General features: G+C 45.4%; 1 protein-coding gene across 4 annotated transcripts in view; it reads right to left on the bottom strand.

Moving 5' to 3' along the window:
- Nucleotides 1-20,020, bottom strand: part of ACTN4 (actinin alpha 4) — an 896,467-nt gene that overhangs the window by 594,402 nt on the left and 282,045 nt on the right. The gene's annotated exons all lie outside the window — the stretch shown is intronic.

Genomic DNA, 20,020 nt, shown 5'->3' with positions numbered 1-20,020 from the left:
CCTATCGGGGATATACTCCAGTCTCATACAACCCCACAACAAATCCAAGGTGTTCAGGGATTTTTAGGACTCTCATGGCCAATCTTGTGGAAGTCAAACATGTTGCTCTTTTTGCTGGCTCCCCTAGTTTGTTCACTTGCTGCCACATAGTAACCCTTACAGCTACATGGATTTCCAAAATGAACCCAGGGGTTGGGGGGAAAACGGAGTTCAGCCAAACCCAATCAAGGTAAGGTGCGTAAGGCAATGCTTAGTCTCAGGAGGGGTGCAAGAGGGCTCTCACCAGCCAATCGTCAAGTATGGGCACAGATGGTGTTCCTCCAGTCTGAGAAAGTCAGCCACCGCTTTCATAAGTTTGGTGAACACACAGGGGGGGGCAAAGTTTAGGCCAAACGGCAGCACCTTGTATTGGAAATGGTACATCATTATCGTGCAACGCAGACATTTCCTGTGCAGCGGGAAGATGCCAGTCTGGTTCTTCAGTACTATAAATATTCTGGAATAATGCCCAGAGACCCTGTCCAGAGGAGGCACTGGCCCCACCGCCTGCATGTTCCAAAGTTGTAAGACCTCCCTCATCAGGGTGGGAGACCAGATCTGCAATAGCAGGGTGGAACAAAGGGGAGGAGAGGGGAAGAGGAAGGCCAAATCCCATCAATATCACCGAGAGGATCGAGAAGAAACACTTCCAGCAGTTTATGAACAGAGCCAACCAACCCCCAACAGGTGTGCTATGGTCCCCGACCTGAACCTCTGCTTTTTGCCATCAGTGGCCGGTGCGTAGGAAGGGGAGCGACAAAAAAAAAACCTGTGGTGCATTGCTGCTTACTCCTGTGCGAACTGGGAAATCTGTCCAGTTGACAGGCCTTCCTATCCTGGAATCCCCTGAACCTGCCAAATGCTATTCGCTTGTGGTCAGACCTACCCTGTTCCTGAGAGAAAGGCTTTGGCCCAGTTTGGTCAGAACAGCCAACGATTTGGCCATTTGTGTGGACATCTTTGTTTGTTAGCTTGTCTGTGGACGAGTGGAACACCTCTGAACCCTCAAAGAGAAGGTCGAGGATTCGAACCTGGACATCGGAAGAGAACCTGGTTGCCTACATTTCAACCCACTACTGGCAGTTTCTATGTGGGAGACCATGGACTCCAGTAGGTCCTGTGCGACAGTCCTCGCCTCAGCCAAACCCGCCTTAAATGCCGCTGGTTTGGCATTTTCCTCGCAGACTTACCTCTGGACAATCTCCCTACACAGCTTTTAAATAGCCGCGGCAAGCAGACCGTCAACGTTTGGCCTACCTCAGATCAAGCCCCGAGTTATACACCGAAGGCCTCAAGCAGCTTGTCCTCTTCAGGCAAACAGCTGGTTGCTGGTTGCGGATGGCTTAGAATAAACGGAAGCTGCCACCACCAAGGTGTGCAGCTGAGGATGAGCCATGAGCAGCACCTGATCGCTCTCCAGCTGCCTGAAGCAGCCAGCCAGCCTTTTATTAAGTTGGGAATTGACATCCAGCTTTTCCCAGAAATTCTTTGTCAGGGTAAGGACATCCTGCTGGAGAGGGATGCCTGATCAGCAAGCTGATCTGAGGGCCAACACCTCTGCTAGAACCCCCTGGATCCTAGAGCGCCAGTTCCAATTGCAGAACCCTTAGAAACTCTGCCAGGCCTTGAAGCCAGTCATGAAAAGCCTTCACTATGGCTGAAGTTTCATCGTCCTCATCAATGTCGCCAATGTGTTTGCGACTGGGGTTGAGTATCCAGTTTGCCAAGCTGTGAACCTTGAATTGCCCCCTACTAATCAGTGTCCTTTGGGGCTGGAACCTGTATTGGCGTCACCTGCAGAGGACGAGACGGGGCAGAGGTGGTGGGGGGTGGTGGCAGTTGATGGAGATGGCAGCGTTAGCAGGGCCTGCATTGGGGGGCTGGGGGAGGAGGGTGGAGTTGGGGCTGCTTGGATCTGATGAACCAGAACCCCTGGTGGTTGAGGCAGTGGCCCAAGTGGAGGCGGCCGGGGAGGCAGAATTTTTGGGATAACATACTTTATGAGATCCTTTTTCTGACTGCGTCCCATAGTTTTTGCGCCGATCTATGAAGGGACTCCATAGGAGTCATGTGACTGGTAGTCTTTTCGTGCCTGGAAGCAACCTTTGAGACAGCTCCGGAAGGCCCCCCTGCACACCGTGAAGGCACTGTTAGTCAGTGTGCTGTGTAACGGCATCTCAGGCTTATGACTTGACTCAGCCCGAAGGCCCCCTCACATCCTCGTGCAGTAGTAGAGTGAGTTAGCCCTTCTGAAGGAGGCCCGGAAGGGCCCCTGGGCCCCTTGGTAAGTGCACCGGTAGCTTTTACCGCCTCTGGCCCCACTCAGCCAGCACCTCCCGGAAGGACTTGCCATGCTGGGGCGATTTCGTAAACAGATGGCTTACCTTCTCCTGAGGTGAAGATTTTGACAAAGTCCTTCAGATGACCCAGAGGCGATGTATGAACAATCTCTCCAGCAGGATAAGCAATTTTCCAATGACAGTGAGCAACAGTGCTCCGACAACTGCCTTACGCTCGCCAAAGCTCTCATACTTTCCAAATTGGATTACTGTAATGCGCTCTACATTGGAGCGAATAAACAGACTATCCATAAAATACAGGTTCTCCAGAACAATGCCCTGAGAGCAGCACTTAAGATCAATAGAAATGAGCATATTTCCTCTACAAGAAGAGAACACAAATGGCTATCCACTTTTGATAAAATCCAACTTAATATTGCCTCCCTGATGCACAAGTGCCTTAATAATAATGCACCGCCATACCTTACGGACAGAATCTGTAAAAAAAAAAAACATTGTCCAGACCGACTAGAACAGCCAACTCCAACTGCCTCCACGTACCACGATTCAGACTCTCTACTATCGGAGGGGACAGTTTCCCAGTTAAGGCTGCGCAATTGTGGAACTCTCTACCCCGTGGTATTAAGAGAACCCCAGCCCTTCTCTAAATTCAGACAGAATCTGACCAAATGGCTAAAAGAAAATGATAATCACTTTGACTAACACCGTCTTGATGCCTACCCTTCTGCTTACTGATTCGCTTACAATGTGCTAGTCCACTTGACTCCTTTCCTGATGTATTGGGCTCACTTTAATTCTATGCTACTTGATAATGTCATTAACACTGTATATACCGATGTTCTATTGTATATTTCTTCCTGCATTTCATGTACCCATGTACCCTGTAACTAAGCTGAACATATCCTTATCTTCTGCGCCCTGATGCCCCTGGGCCTGGTGCGCATTATAAATAAACTAAACTGTAAACAAAGTGCATGGGAATCCGATGCTGGGAAGGAACGGTCGTACAAAGCGCAAATAGTAAAGCGTCCTGTGACCAACATGCACTGTGAGAGGCCAGGCACTGAAGGGTGATTTAGAGATTGAAAAAGGACAACACGGGGGGAAGCACCTGAAGAACCAAAAAAATACGCCCACAGAAGCCGACAGGTCCGTTCCCGTCTGAGCAAAGGAGACAGAGGTGAGGCGCCAGAGGGCGGGGCTAGTGGGCAGATCTACGCCCAGGGGCGCGCGCTATACAAAATTTGAAGGGGGGAGCTAAATGTGTGGTTCTAGTGCCGTCCCCATGCCGGGGGCACCCACAAGGATGGAGGAAAAGTGATGGGACATACGAGTAGTATTATTGTTTCATATAGTCTTGGTGGTATATTGCACGTTTGTGGAATTCCAAGCAATGGTATTGTCATACAATATCAATCACCCATTGCCTCTGGTGATGTCCTCCCACCTGTGGGCATAAGCTGTAATCCTTTCTCCGATGAGAGGCCAGGGGTGGTGCTGGAGAAGAGTTAGAGGACACCATCTGCTGGCCACCTTTTTATGACGTGTGTTACATTTGAGGGCGATCCCATCAGTCATCTGCCTTGGCCTCTACCATTTTTCCACATTACTGCCTTTGCGTGTACTGCTGTGGAATTTGTTGCCATCATAGTGGTTGGGCCACAAAGGACTGCTGATGAGCTGGTAATGTCTGGCCTCTATCCTCTCCTAGCTGCTCAGCCATCCCTTTTATGAAATGGGTACTAAAATGTGCTCCGCACGACCTTGTAGTCTCAGTCTTCACCTTGGATCTCCTCATGCTTGGTCCACTGGTTTTAAAAGTAAACCATTAAATCTAGGTTTCCACTCTGAGCCAAAAAAAAAAAGGTCCTCACCAGTCTCCCTACCACCACTGCAGTGCATGAATGGGTTGGTGTGCCTTATCACTAGGTGCATGTGATAGGGATACAGGATCTCCTTCTGGCATTGGTGACCATCATGTAGTGCTCTTGGATGTCCTCGGACATTAATGGGATCCCATGCCCACACTTTGATTCTGAGGTTGACATGTCTAGCAGTTGCACTGAATAAATGGTATCAATTATGTGCCTTTTTGCTTGTCCCATGGCTTGTGTAGAATGAGAGAGAGGGTGTAGCTCAGCAGGGTTTTAAGAGAAAAGCATTGTACTCCTCGTGCCTTAATGTTGTATCTTCTGGCAGCTGTTCATTACTGCATCGTATTTCGTCAGATTGCCATTTGGTGACTATGACCATAACAGCTCTGTCAAGTGGGGATCCAACACAAAGTAGCTTTCACAGACGCTTTCTGCTTCATCCTGCTGATGTTGTTCTTGGTCTGAAATGTTATAATTATCCTCCTGTACCACAGGCTTAGTGCTCACCTGCATCTAGGAGATCATGCAATGAACACAAAATAATTAACTCATCTAACCCACTTGAGGTTAGCTATACTTTCTTCCATCAGGATATTGGCATTTTCAATGCTTCCTGAAGTATAGGCTTCTATGATATGGACTACAAGCTTGGGTATCCATAAATCCTACAGTGTCAGAGTCTATAAGTTAATGGAGCAAGTATAGATACTTTCTCTTCAGAGTCCTGCTCTATTAACATTAGGCTGGTATCAACTGTAAGTGCATGACTCCACTGGCTTGCTCAAAGATTTGGCAGCATGACCAGTTGTGGAGCTTCATCTGTTATGAAGGTATTTCGTGCCTTGCAACCTTTTCTGTGCCAGGTTTCATCCTAGCGCTCATTCCAGAGCTATGTCCTGCTTCGAACATCTTTCCAAGCTTCTTTGTCATCACCATTTCAGGGTGGATTCTGTCAACGCCAGATCTACAGGTGACTATGCCCTACGGGGTTTTCACAGTTCATGGCACTACATTTTCTTTCGGTGTCCTGGCCCCCTTAATAGTCCTAGACATTACAATGTCCTCTGCCGTGCAGGCTTTTGACCAAGTCACCCTGGTGCATGCATTGCGTCTTTTCTGCAGCCTTATGGGTGTCAGTGATAGCTGGGTGTAGTTTATACAGACCACTGTGGGAGACCATTAGGAATGATTTTCTTCTTGCGGTTTTCCCTTCATAGGCTTATAGGCAAGTACCCATCTATTTGCTGTTTGTAACCTGACTTTTTAAGCTAAATAAAGCCTTTTGGCTTTACATACCTGCCTTAGCTAATTATGAGGGCAAAGATCGGTTTCTAAGGCTATCAGTGCAATAAAGTTAAATATATTATAAGCTGCAATCACCTTACAGTGAAGGTCAGCAGGGGTACTTTGCATTCCTTTTTCTTTTATTTTGTTAAGGCACGGAGTAAAGCACCGCTAACTGTGCCATCTATACCATCTGCAGACCCTTCCAGAGTAGGAGCTAGGCTCCCGATTCCTAATCCATTAAGTAACCTTAAGGTCTAAAAACCTACACATTCAACATGACTTAAGTAGCGACACCCACACTCAGCCCCCAACTCCAGCTCAAAACAACCTAGCCCCATTCCACCACCAATCAATATTAAAGGAGCCCTCATCAATGCCCGCTCTCTTGTAGCCCATGCTTCAGAGATTGCCGATCTCATTATCTCCAACAGCCTGGACCTCCTGGCTATTACAGAAACCTAGCTACACTAGGCAGCAGGTCCAGCACTCTCCATAGCCCTACAAGAAGGTCACACCGTTATTAGGGCTGATTGAAACTCAGGCAAAGGTGGAGGAGTGGCCTTCATTGCCAAAACCCACCAGCCCTCAGAGCCACTCCCACTACTAGTCTCCCTTCTGCAGAGCCATCGGTGAAACTCACTCACCAACACAAACAATTCTCTTGCATCTTACCGGCTCCCGGGCCCTGCTCCCTCCTTCGAGGAAGACATCACAAACCTCCCTTCCACTAACACCAAGCTTGGATACCAAATCATCCTCCTAGGAGACCTTAACCTTGGTCTCCACGACCCAAATGACCTTCAACCCTTAGCTGTGGCCAACACCATCACAAATCTGGGCTTCACACATAGAATCATATCTCCAGCTCATTGCAAAGGTCGAACACTGGACTGGGTGACAGACCTTAACTGCTCCATCACCATTCTCCAAAACAACCCAGTAGCCTGGCGGATCACCACCCCATCCTGTTCACCATCCCTGGATCCTCCCAAAGTTTCCTCAGCCCCACCCACCCTATCCAGAAATTGTCGCAACACCACCATGGACAGCCTCCAGCCCCTCGTCAGCAACATCCTCAATGAGTCAAGTTCAGCAGCCTCGACCCTTTCAATCTGGTAGACCTTTATAACACTTTGAAATCAGCACTAGATACTGCGGCTCATCTTAAACTCAGGAAGGCCAAACCCATTGCACACCTTAATACAGTGATCCCCAACGTGTAGCTCAGGAGCAACATGTTGCTCACGGTGCCCTAAATTGTTACTCGCCAGTTGCTCTGGGACATGGTGTGGAGGCCTAGAAGGAGGTGCTGAAGGGATGAAACCTCAGTAGCAGTATAGCTAGGACAGAGTGCCGGACTGTGCAAGAATGTTGGCAAATGAGCCCCTGTGGTTCCAGTTGGCTTATTTTTGTAGATGCAAGATTTGAATTTTCTGCCACCATGAACATTCTTTTTCAGTAAATGTCCCGACTTACTAAAGCAGTGTCATTGTTAAAACCTGGTCATATTCAGATACTGTGCCCAGCTGACAAATGTATTAATGAGCAAAATAATTGAATCGCGTTCCCATGTTTGTGTCCTTGAGAAAATTGTCATATTGTGTTCATTTGTAGTAGGATGATAATGGACAAATAAGTGGCATGCATACTCAACTTCCCTTTATTAAATAATTTGCAGGCCCTGCTTTTTGTACAAGTGAGGTTTGCATTTCATGCCACCATGCACTATAGTTATCACAAATATTACTTTTAGTGTCACCGATATTATTACATAGTGGCCTCATGGAAAACTTGTTACTATTGATACTCTGGCCATCTGGCATGTGGATAATAGGCAGATAAGGCAAATGCATGCCACATTTTCCATAATTAATGTGACATATATTCAAATCTAATTAAGTTACTGTTAATAATTTTAAATTAACAAGGCAATTCATCCAAAAACCTAGTTACCACCACCAAACACCTCTACGAAGTGGTTGTCAAATGCTCAATGCTTTGGCTAATGTTTGTGACCAGGTTTTGTGTAAAACTCCTTTTGGGCAGAGAAAAGAGGCTCCACATCCTTCAGAAAAATATTGTTATTCCTAACTGCCTTTTCACCAATGTAACAGGCCCCAGGTGCTTTAACAGACTATTTACCATTGCATGCCAAAATAATTCTTAGTAGGTAACCGCCAAAGACCCAGTGAGGGGATCTGTAAAGCCTACCATTTAATGACCAGTATTACTCAATCAATATTTATTTAATCATTTTTCTCCATCAAGTTATCATTTGAAAACCTGTATCATTTTATAAAAATTCACATAGAACACACCCAAAATAGAAAAGCAGCTTTAACATTTTCAAACAAGCTTTAAATAAAAACCTGACCCTTACAATGAATTATATAAAACATAGCTTCCATGCATGTCCACACTTATGCCAATTACTGAAACAATGACAAATTAACAGATATTGAGCCAAATCTTCATTGGTCCCTGTTTTGCAGGCACATTTTGCTCATGCTGACCACCTTCATTTATTGAGGGTTGGGTAAATGTAAACGTACCTTTAGCATTGGCCTCCTGCATTCTGAGGATCTTATTTCACAGAATTCTCCTATATTTTGGACATGTACCTGTAACGCTCACCTGGTATCCACGGGGACGTCACTCAGCCTTTTCTGACCTCTTATGCCCTCAAACCCTTCCCTGGAGGCTATTCGACTGGAGACTGGGCCTGCAATACAGGATTGGTAGAGTTTAACTCCCTATTGTCTCTGTGTGCTTGAACCCCTTCTTCCTGGGGGTCCAACCCTTCCCTTTGATCCACAGCTCATCTTGTTTTCTTGGATAGTGTGCTCTCCGTCCTGCCTTAAGCGCAGGGGCGCGTTGATTGATGCGGGCTCGTTGCCGCCTAGTTACTTCACTGGCAAGAGTCCGACAGGTAAGTATAATGAGTCTTTTGAACAGTTCTCTAACTTCGTTCCTTTCCTTCCTTAGATGATGGCCAGCATCCGGGGATGGCAGCGTGCTGCTGAGATGAGTAGCGCTGAAGGTGAGTGAGCGCAATGCGCAATGCACCCATTCCGTATTTGCATTGAACTGAGTTCTTTTTCTGTGTCTTTTAGGTGCCGCGACGTTTTCAGCGTGGATGCCGGTTATTAAGAACAAATGCAGTGGGTTAAGCGCGGTATGCGGTGCCTCTAGATGTTTCCACGCTAACCTGGAGTGTCTTTTCCCTCTTGCAGGTGGATGAGAAGTTCCGGAGACAGAGTTCCCCCAGAGTGGCTGGGATTCAGGTAAGCGTTTGAAGCTCATACAGTATTTAAAAATAAGTAAAGATTTGCAGAATGCCTACTAATGCCTTTTTTCTGTCCTTTTCCCTTTTCCTTAGGAAGCGGCGTGCCGGGATGGGAATGACACCGCCGAAGATGCCCGCAGAACAGAAGGACCGATGACTGATGGGCAGAAGCGCCGCAAGGTAAGGCTGTTCCTAATGGTGTTCTTGCAGGAGCTGAGCGCAAAAGAAAGATGCAGGCCTACTGGAGACCGATCCGAACATGGTGAGTGTCACGCTGCAGGTGCAGAACACGCAAAGCACATTTCTCATCCTGGGTGTGGCTTAAATAGTCTCTGGGTATCCCACGTGCCTCTGGGCTGAACCACACCCAAAAGACTAGACCGCACATGCAGTTCTGGGAACCGAAATATGTGGGGGCATCCATCTTGTCCCCATAAATGCACTACAAGTCCAATCCCCAATGTTATCCTATGGAAGTGAGTGAGCCTGGTGCCACAAGCGCCAAGTCTGACTCCAAGTGGGTCTTTGGAGGGATGGAGAGGCCCTTGAGGGCCATGTAGGTGATCGTGGCCTGGCTCCAGCCTGACATCTTGGAGGGCTGGGGACATGAGGGGCAGGAATCATGATAGTACCTCTCTCCCAATTGGACAGCTCTTGCTTTAATAGCTATTTTGAGTTGACTTAATGTGCCATATTCAGTTAAAAACCACCCCATATTCAAATGGACAGCGCCTTACAATCCCCTGTATCACTTCTTTATCAGGGGAATCTTCAATCACACTTACTGAAATTCACTTCATGATTTCCAGAAAATCCCAGATGTGCTTTAAAAAAATAAGTTACAAATCTTAACTTGGCCAACACCTTCAAACTGAACACCCCTAATTCAGCTCATAAGGCGCCATCAGGTGTACCTGGAAGGAGACCTGCTATTTGGCACAGGAATTTATTTTGCAACCCCTCCATGACATGACAGTTCAACCCACCCCAAAATGTTGCTGCCATAACAAAAATCATGGAATATACCTTTGCCTTAAATACCTCCAGGCACTTGTCCTATCTGAATGCCCCAGACTTGAAATAACATTTATAGAAGCCTTTTAAACCTTAGTGATGCCCTTTCAGCTGTCTTCTTAAAATGATTGACCCAAGCAGCGCTCTTTGAGAAGAGTAGGCTCAAATACATTTGAGACTTCCTCCTCATCTCTACATTAATTTAAAAACCAGCTACAAGGTTTCACCCTTTTCCCAAACATCATTTGGTTATATTTCATTTAAAACCATAGCTCCCAACATAGTAATTTGTTTAAAGCAGGCCCTGTTGAAAATATGTCGGCGTTAAGTCCAAAATAGCTGTGTCATCGGCATAAAGAAGCCTGCTATAAAATGTATCCTTCAGAGAGGGTGGGTTAACTTTCCGGAATGAAGTACTAGAATCAAAGTCTAAATGGAATAAACTGGGGCCAACTGACAGATCTTCCTTTCACCTATTTTGGTGGGGGACAAACAATATATCCCCCCCCCACCCCATCTTGCATATGGGACAGACAATGAGATGTCTGCGTGTTACATCCAGATAATAAACAATGGGGACCCAATAAAATGCAAATAATGCCACAAGATGTTTTCGATCAATCAAATCAAATGGTTTCTCCAAATCTGAAAATGCCACAAATAATCTCCCTCCCTTAACCTTACCATAATTCTCCATGATTGTTCTCAGAGGGAAGCAGTGGTCCCCTCTCCTAAACCCTACCCGGAAACCTGCTTTGGATGGCTTCAAAATATGGTTACTTTGAGCCTACTCTTCCAGTCTGAGCAACACACATTTGGAAACTATCTTCCTGCCAATGTCAAGTATGGAAATTGGCCAATAAGTGTTGGGGGCTGGTGGTCCAAGGACTACTTGTTAAAGCAGATGGTGAAATGCCTATCTCGACAATTGCATTACACAATTTGATGTCATTGGAAAAAGATCCCATTATTTCTCAATACATAATTTTTTGCCTTTTAGCAGTTATTATATGCCCTTTGGAAACTATAGATCTGGCCAGCCGTGTACATATCACTCCTTAAATCATGATTCCAATTTCTATTCGAGATTTTGCATTGAACCATGGGGCATCCCTTTCTATAAGCTGGACCTCCTGAACTGGGGCGGGGAGCGGTGGGGTCACCATTTGCTGATAGCTCTGTCCCGGATAGGGCACTTTCCTTTGTGGCCTCTGAACTGTTTAACAGGTTTAAGAGAATAAATATCTTAATTTCTTGTGAATTGGTAGTTCTTTCCAATTAGGCATAGCCAACCAGTGCCTCTGGCTGTCAGACATCTTCTTTGAACCTACTCCATGCCATTGGAAAATGAACTCAAGTGGATAGTGATCACTCTGTTCATTCAGAAATACAACATTGTATACCATTCCTGAATTTAAAAAAAAAAATAAAATGATACAGTAATCAATGACTGAGAAACAGTATAAACTGGTCTTGAATGCTTAGGAATGCACCACTTGCCACTAAAGATCCCAGAAAATCCCTGGGAAGAATTCCAAAGTACACCTGAAAACAAATCTTCCATTTGTGACCAATTTCACTGTCCCAACATTAGCACTACATTTCTTAATTTAGCTCAAGAAACTGATGCCACTGGTAAGGTTTATTTAGTCCTAAAATATTCTTGAACAACTTGACTGCTCTCATCCGTCTAAAAAAGGTCATACTGAGCACTCTAGTTCCTTAACATTTCCTGTAAACAACCACTTATTGACAAATGAAGCTGAAGGCCTTGCAGTTTTACTTTACTAGAATTGCAAGTAGTCTAGATAACTTTTAAACTGCACATTAAAATATTCTATTAGCAGTCTTAAAGTTAATTACATTTCTAATTTTGGTTGTAATCATTTTTATGCCAACTGCGTGCCGATATGTTCCATCAAAGAACGGATGTTGCTCACTATTTCATTTGATATCCAAATTTTGCTCATTGTGCACAAAAGGTTGGGGACCCCTGCCTTAATAAATGGTTCACCCCCGAACTAAAAAGCCTCAAACACCAAAATGCCCTCAATGTACATTTCCTTAACATGTATGTAACCTCTAAGTTCTCAAGTGCCCAGTTACCCTAGGGTTCGGGGCGCGATATCGATAATAAACAAATACAAAAATACAACATTTCAGTTACTTGCATTTGTCCAAATATGCAGGTGGCAGTGGATATTTATCTACCAAAGTTTCTTTTTCCTCACGTGCACCTCTGCGTTATACTTCAGAATGCCATTTAGAGTATCGCCTGCCCATTGGCCATCTTGTCCTTTAGCTTTCTTATCGCCTTCAGGGCCAATATGCCATATACCTTCCACAGCAAAGCATTTATTTTCCCTGGCAAAGTGGCGTTGTGTGTTATGGTCAGATGTGGAGGATGGGACCAACTGGTTCCAGTCCACACCCTGGTCCCATTTCTGGGCAGATGTGGTGGCTAGTGGCTGTGCAAGATTAGACAGACCCTGCCAGTTTGATGGTGCAAACCCTTAACATTGGTGTGCTTTGGAGATGGGGGAGGGGGATAAAAAACAAAACAAGCCAAGACCCTTTGAAGAACCATGGATTGTTGTTGAAGCCAACCAGCAATATCCCAGCGAAGCGCTGCTACTTTAGTCTAATCTCCTGAAGGCCTTCATTGGTGTATCAACATATGGTAGAAACATCCAGTCCGACATCTGCTCGAAGATCCTGCCTATGGAACCCATCAGAGTTGTTCCGGGACCTCCCTGTGAGTCGACCAGCTTATTTTCACCGGTCGCTGTCCATAGGCTGTACCGACTCTGCAGACCCTCAATTTGTGAAACAAGAGCCTCCCCTGCAGTTGCAGCACAAAGAGGGGCCATGCAGGACAAGCTCAGTTTCTGCCATGAGGTTTGACTTCCAGTGATTGGGCGTGATGTCCAGCGACCCCTAGGTTCCTCCCCCTCTCCACCCAGCAGGGGAACCAAGACATGCTGTCCAGAGACCCCTAGGTTCCTCCCCCTTCCCCACCCAGCAGGGGAACCAAGACATGCTGTCCAGCGACCCCTAGACTCCTCCCCCCTTCCCACCCAGCAGGGTAACCAAGACATGATGCACAGAGGTTATTACAGGAGCCTCATCAGTGATCGCCAAGTGAATTGGAATACATGAGGTGTTTTAACATCTGTGTCTAGGATTTAACAGGCATACAATCCTTGCCCTACCCCTCACTTGCCTAACTGATCAGTGAAGTGGTTATCAAAGATCCTCCCCTCGGATTCCACAAAGGTGTTTCGATTGGGTTAGGTCTTCCAAGAACTTTGAAGTTTAAAAAAACTAGAAGCAAAGTAGTTTGAACTAGTGTTGGCAAAACCAAAGGTAGTTTGTATTTTAACGACTCCTAGCCCCCTATAAAGGGTTTTATTGGGACTTGTAACTCCAAGGTACTAGGCCCCATCTCTTCTAGCAAGCTGAATAACTTTATAATTTTAAGCTTGTGTATTGTGTAAAGCTCCTTCTAAAAATTCAAAACTTCAAACCAGTGAGAACAACTTCCCAACTAATAAGGAATTTGGGGACACGCAATAATAAACATGCATATACATAAAACTAGAATTTATTAAAAAATGTAAGATATTAAAATAACCCAAAAGGTTTGCAGCATATCAAACACATTGGTCTATAAGAATACTCACATTCACAAAAAAGCTATTTGCATGTGGCATGCATTACTTACCGTAATAGCATTTCTAATTGTATCTGCTTAGATTCACATGCTGTGCATATACTCCGACATCTAGTGGTAACCGCAGAGTATTGCATCTTGTCTTTCGACAATCAAAAGGGGGACGTTGACATGGGTGTGCTTGTAACACTACCCACAACGTGCCGTGTAGTGTACCCAAAATCCCTCACGTGTCGAGGTCCCTCCGGTTGTGCTTTCTTCTGCCGTGAGGGAGCCTTATGACTATCGTGAGTGGAGTACAGAGAGAGAAAGGAGTAAGATGTCTATGTTCCTTCTACTCTGAGCGGGGAGGAAGGGTGGGTGCATGTGAATCTAAGCAGATACAATCATCAGAAATGCCATTACAGTAAGTAACGCATGTCTTCTGATGCTTGTGCATTTGCTTAGAATCACATTCTGTGCATAGACTAGCGAGCAGTACCCAGAGATGGTGCGGGATGTGGGAAGGAATAGTAGTAAAGAGATTTCTTTGTACCGCTTGTCCCACCTGAGAATCAGGCCTAGAGTGTGTATCTAGGCAGTAGTGTTTTGTAAAGGTGTGTACAGAACTCCAGGTTGCTGCTTTACAAATGGACTCAAGAGGAACCTTTACAATGAAAGCTATGGAAGCTCCCAGTGCTCTAGGCTTGAAGGGCAGATCACTCTTGGCAAGAGTGTAACAGTGTGATGCAGTTAACGATCCAACTTGAAATCACCGATTTAGAGACAGGATCACCTTCTCTACCAGCTGCCACTGAAATGAAAAACTGGTTTGTCTTTCTAAGTGGTTTTGTCTTTTCCAGATAGTAGATGACAGGTCTCCTCACATCAAATGTGTTGAGACTTCTTTCTGCCACATTAGTGGAGTTCTGGAAGAAAGTGGGTAGTTCTATTGATTGGTTGACACAAAAATTTGAAATGAATTTAGGCGCAAATCGTGGGCGAGGGCGCAGGACGACTTTCTTTGTGAATCGTGACAAATAGATCTAGGACTGAAAGTTTGCAGTTCACCAACTCTTCTTATTGGAGTGACTGCCACCAGGAGAACAAGTTACTTTCTTACCTGGTAACGTTCTTTCGATGGGATGGTCCGACGACGTATTCCATATCTATGACATGTAATCAGCACAGCTGTGGTGATTACATGTCATAGATATGGAATACGTCGGAGGACCCAATCCCCTCGTAAGACTGTTTTGTAAATGAGAGCCTTAAAGGAATGGTTCAGTCAAAAAAATGTATTGCCCCTACGGGTCGGCCATGTGTTTTTAAGCCTAAGTCGCTCGATTTTAGAAAAATTTCCTATGGACCTTACCGAGTTTTAGTCCATTAAACGCACGCGAAAACAGGCAACAGGGAGCTGCCATTTTGTGATAATCCTATCATTTCCCCCCCATCGCCCTGGCTGACCTGCTTTTGCGGCACTAAATCATATCCCCCGCCCCTGAGCCTGTCATCAGCAGACGCGTACCGCCCATTTCACAACGCCAAAGCACGTCTCGTGTCAACATTCGCTGCGCTTCAGCTAATGACGTGTCGCCATGGAAATGGCAGGACGCCTCTTTCCTCAATAAGTATAAACAGACCGTTTCACAACACACAGTAGCAGATTTGCGATTCCATTCCTCTCTCTGTGTTACTTTGAGTATTCTGTGACTCGTTTCTGTGCTCTGGTCAGCTACCTTCGTTGCTTGTAGCCCGTGTGAACAGATACCAGTACCACCGCTATCAATTATTTTAGTTTGTTTAACACACACTGGCTACAATAATGCCCTATATGTACGAGCCCGAGTATACCGAGGAGGAACTACTGGAAAGGGAAACACGCAAAAACGATGGGTCTTCGGACGGCAGTTGGGAGAACGATACAACAGCTGAAGAGCCTGGACCTAGTAGCATGGACAGTGTTTCCACCTGGTGCACATGCAATCGGTGCAAGCTAATGCCAACCGAGGACGAGAACTGCTGCTGCGAAAACTCGGGAGGCATGGCCTACATTTCGGAAGGCGAGCCACGACCGCAATGCATCACCGTGCTGCCAGACTTCAGGGCAGCCTGCCTCACACAGTCCGTGTTGAGGATAATAATGGTGCTTGTGCACGAACTTCGCGCAACTGTTCGTCCTCGTAATCCGAGTAACGAGCAAGTATACTCTGCTTGTCATGCCATGGTCTTCTACTATATCCAAAATTACATATACATATCATTGTAACGCATGAAAGTCCTTCAATAGTGGGCAGTGTCTAGATAGCATTTGTCCGAGCAGAATGCCATTAGTTACAAGAATTGTCATTAACAACAAACGTTTATTAAACTTATCTTTGTCATTTATAAACAGTTTGTTTAATTCCTTTTCACAGGTGGTACAGGCTGGTGGCCTATCGTTCCTTTACATGGTGGCTTCACGGGAGGCTTGGACACCGAGTTCGAAGAGTAATACCCGCCTGTGCCGTTCGTGCCATAAGAGAAACGTTCCCGAGTGACAGCGGTCAGTACAGGGGATTTTCTCTCGCTGTGCTGCAACCTGAACTGTACAATGTTTAAAGTCTTGTACTTTTGTGTCATCAAAATAAGATACAAAATAAAACCACATATTTTAACAACGGTTGTTTCGATTTTTTAAATGAAGTGTGTCTCCATTCAAGGATGGACGTCAGACATCTGTGCTCGGAATGGGTGAAGTTCAGGTCGCTGTGAAGCGGGGTGGTCACTATCTAAGCTAACATAATATATTATCAATAATGCATGCACTAAATAACACTTGTTCAAAGTCTTTCAGTCGGTTATGTCTCTATAAAAGTCACACATATCTATACTATCAATTAACATTGGATTATACAGGCCTTAGGTCAAGGTTCTTGACCACTATAATACACTGTTTGAAGTGTGGGTCTGTGCTCGCAAGAATCTCCGGTATGTGGCATTTGTTATTGACAGGCAACGATATACTGCAGTAGGGGTCTAATGTTAGTTGGGGATCTGCTAGGTGGGCATCATGGCGTGGTCAGTGGTCTGGCACATGAAGAGAATACCTTGCAGGGACACAGGGTCAGAATGGCAGTAAGTTTCCACTGACGAGGGTGAACGAGCTATGTGCTTGGTTCAGGCTGGTTCACATGCAGGACCGTGATCTCAGAGGAAGAGTGATGCGTTACATTTATTAGCTGTTGCAAATACCTCTGGAGTTTTCCAGTCAGAGTGGGAACGAGGGTGTGGGCCATATGCTCTGCGCGCTGTACTATCGCAGTGAGGCCTGGTCACCAAGATGGAGTGGAAAGGGGTACAAAAATGGATGCCCCGTGTCCTGCTCAGTGTTCCCATCTACGCAAATGTCATCTAAAGTTAGCATCACAGAAGGGCAAGGGGCGAACCCACTACTGGAGGCACTTGGTACGAGTTTCTACGAGAAGCAAAGGATGAGAGGGGCCTGATGGCCCCTCGCTCCCACACACTTGCCTGCACGCCCCAGGCCCATCCATCCCCACCCCCTCTATCAAAGGCCGTTCGCACCCGGGGATGAGCGCTGGCATGGGGGGCTGTCACGGGCGCAAACGGCCAAGGTGCAAAACAGCATGTACAATTCAAAAGGTAGCCCACGCCCAGGGGCCATCGCTCACATGACCTCCTCAGACCCCGTGTCTCCAGGCAGGCCTCCCCTGAGGCAGGCCGCCCCCCTGTAATCCACATAAGTGTCTCCATTCAGCAGTCTTCCTGTGCCTTATCTGCACGCCCCAGGACCATCCATCCCACTCCCTCTATCAAAGGCGGTTCGCACCCGGGGATGAGCGCTGGCATGGGGGGCTGTCACAGGCACAAACGGCCAAGGTGCCAAACAGCATGTACACTTCAAAAGGTATCCCACGCCCAGGGGCCATCGCTCACATGGCCTCCTCAGACCCCGTGTCTCCAGGCAGGCCTCCCCCGAGGCAGGCCGCACCCCTGCAATAAACATAATACTACGACAAACACACGTCATTCATTCACAAACACACACCTGTTTCTAATACTTTATAAACCACTTGATATGTCTCATGAGAACATCTTTGTGCTTTGCAAGTCAACTCCTGAACCTTCTACCTGAGAAGCACTGAGATCGATGCTAATCTGCTCGTCGCCGTGCTATCTGTGACCACTTCGAGCAAACTAGTCAGTGTGCAACTTGTGGCCATCTACCTGTTCTCCTGCAACATACTGCTCGGCCTGCTGAATCCAACTGTTTGTTGTTCAAGGTAAGGCCATGTATCCAAGTCATATTTCGGTCATTTTTACATTTCAATCTATTTGCTATTACAGTACCCAACAGAGCTATGGTCATTGATCTCATTGCTATTGACTTGAGTTTCAATTGTTATGCTATCAATAGATCCATTTATTTTCATCTGTGTCAATTGTCATCGAATTGCATCCTTCGGGGGTCCAGTCTATAATGTAAGCATGTTTCCTTTTCGTGCAAGACAGAACATCCAAGGGACGAGTCACATGTTCAGTGTTTAGTCACATAATTTAAAAAATGTCTAACTTATGCAAATACTAAGCCGCACATGATGAACTGGTATAGTTCCGGCGACTAAAACAAACCTTGCATTGAGCATGGTATGGTTCATTTACTTTTTTATGACATTTTTATTCATCAAGGTTTTATAATAATCTTGATATTTACTTTTCAGAATTTTCAACAATGCCTGCTTGTTCGATTAGCGGTTGCCCTTCGAAGACCCATGCTAAATCTCAAGGCACTACAATGCATGTATTCCCAAAAACTGTTGATCGAATAAGAGAATGGGTCAGACATTGCGGATATCCACTGGATGAGCTGGAAAGTAGAGTCCAACAAGTCTTTGAGGACAAGAGGGGTGATCGATACCGCATCTGCAGCGGCACTTTCCCTCGAACATGTACACCACATCTTGGTTAACAAAGAAGAATAAACGGCGATCGACACGAAAATTGCTCGCAAACGCTATTCCCACTCTATTGGTCCACAATCTGCCACTGGTGAGTCAAGTGTCCGTTTTTAGCTTTAGGCCTTGCGGTAGTGTGTAGGTAGCCGAATGGATTCATTGATATTTTAGGTGTTGTTTCCAATTTGTAATACTTTCGACATTGATATGAGTGTATAGCTTTTTGAATAATGACATTTATCAATATATTATTTGTAGATTTCATAACCCACAAACGAAATCTACATATGGGCACAGGGAACTGTGCTATATTGCGCATTACTCAAGTATTCTGTCTCCTTACATGGCAATTTTAAATATTGGCATTTCATTATCAAACAATAATTTACCTTTACAACTTCTTGACTATCCCTTGAATCTGAAGCAAAAACATTCTACTTCCGTCACGTGCTCACAGTTATCAACCACTTCTAGCGCGTATCAGGTAATCATACTTGGCTATTCCGCTACAGACTTGTTTTATGCATGTCAAGTAATAGTTTGTATGTATCGTGATTATTTTACCAATTGTTTGGTTAGTGCTTTCCAATTAATATACACCTTAGTTGTCGTCCCCTGGTGTTCGTTTTCAGTTATAATGAGTGTTATCCATACTAATGCAAGTACTGTCTTTCAGGGAGATGCTGAAGCGTCCACCACATTGACAACAGCCCTAGATGTTCTTCAGCAGCACGAGGTATGGATACTGACAGCTCAACTGACCGTGATCATCAGGACTGGAACACTTGTCATTTGATTGTTCTACACCATGTTTCATTCGTGGTTAACCGTTGATATGTACCTGTGCGGTCGACCCCAATCGTGTGTTGTGTTTTCAATATTGTAATCCTTACTAATGCAAATACTATCTTTCAGGCAGTTGTTGAATCGTCAACCCACGCACTTGATGCAGAGCCTGACATTCAAGTAATTCCGGTGGAAGCGGGACCATGCGGATACGAATCAGCGCAACAGCTTTCGGAAGTGCGCACCACATTGACAACAGCCCTAGATATTCTCCAGCAGCATGAGGTATGGATACGGACAGCTCCATCGAGCGTGATCATATAACGCGATTCCATTTGCTATACTTTCTTCCCTATTAATGCAAGTACTGTATTTCAGGGAGACGATGGAGCTTCCACTACAATCCCAAGATCCCATTTAGATGATGCAGATGTAAAGAAATCGGAGAAATAAGTCAATTAAATCTGATCATATTTAAATATTCCTTGATTCTTTTAGACAATGCAACATTTGTGGTTCTCTCTTTATATGTACCTGTGCCGTCGACCCCAAGTGTGTGTTATGTTTCCAATATTGAAAACAATACTAACACAAGTACTGATGCCGCCTCTTCAATACAATCATTCGTGGCAGTCCATGCAGAGCCAGAGGTATGGATACTGACAGCTCCATCGAACTAGGTCAGAGCTTGAATACTTGTCGTTTGATTGTTCCACGCAATGTTTAAATCGTGTTTGGCTATTGAGATGTACATGTGTGTTCGTCCTCACGTGTGTTTTATGCTAACAATATTTTGATACACAGTAATGAAAATACTATGT

The sequence above is a fragment of the Ambystoma mexicanum genome, chromosome 2p (genome assembly GCF_040938575.1).
Source record: "Ambystoma mexicanum isolate Mex_15411 chromosome 2p, UKY_AmexF1_1, whole genome shotgun sequence".
NCBI classification, from domain to species: Eukaryota; Metazoa; Chordata; class Amphibia; order Caudata; family Ambystomatidae; genus Ambystoma; species Ambystoma mexicanum.
This window is presented reverse-complemented; position numbering and strand designations above follow the sequence as displayed.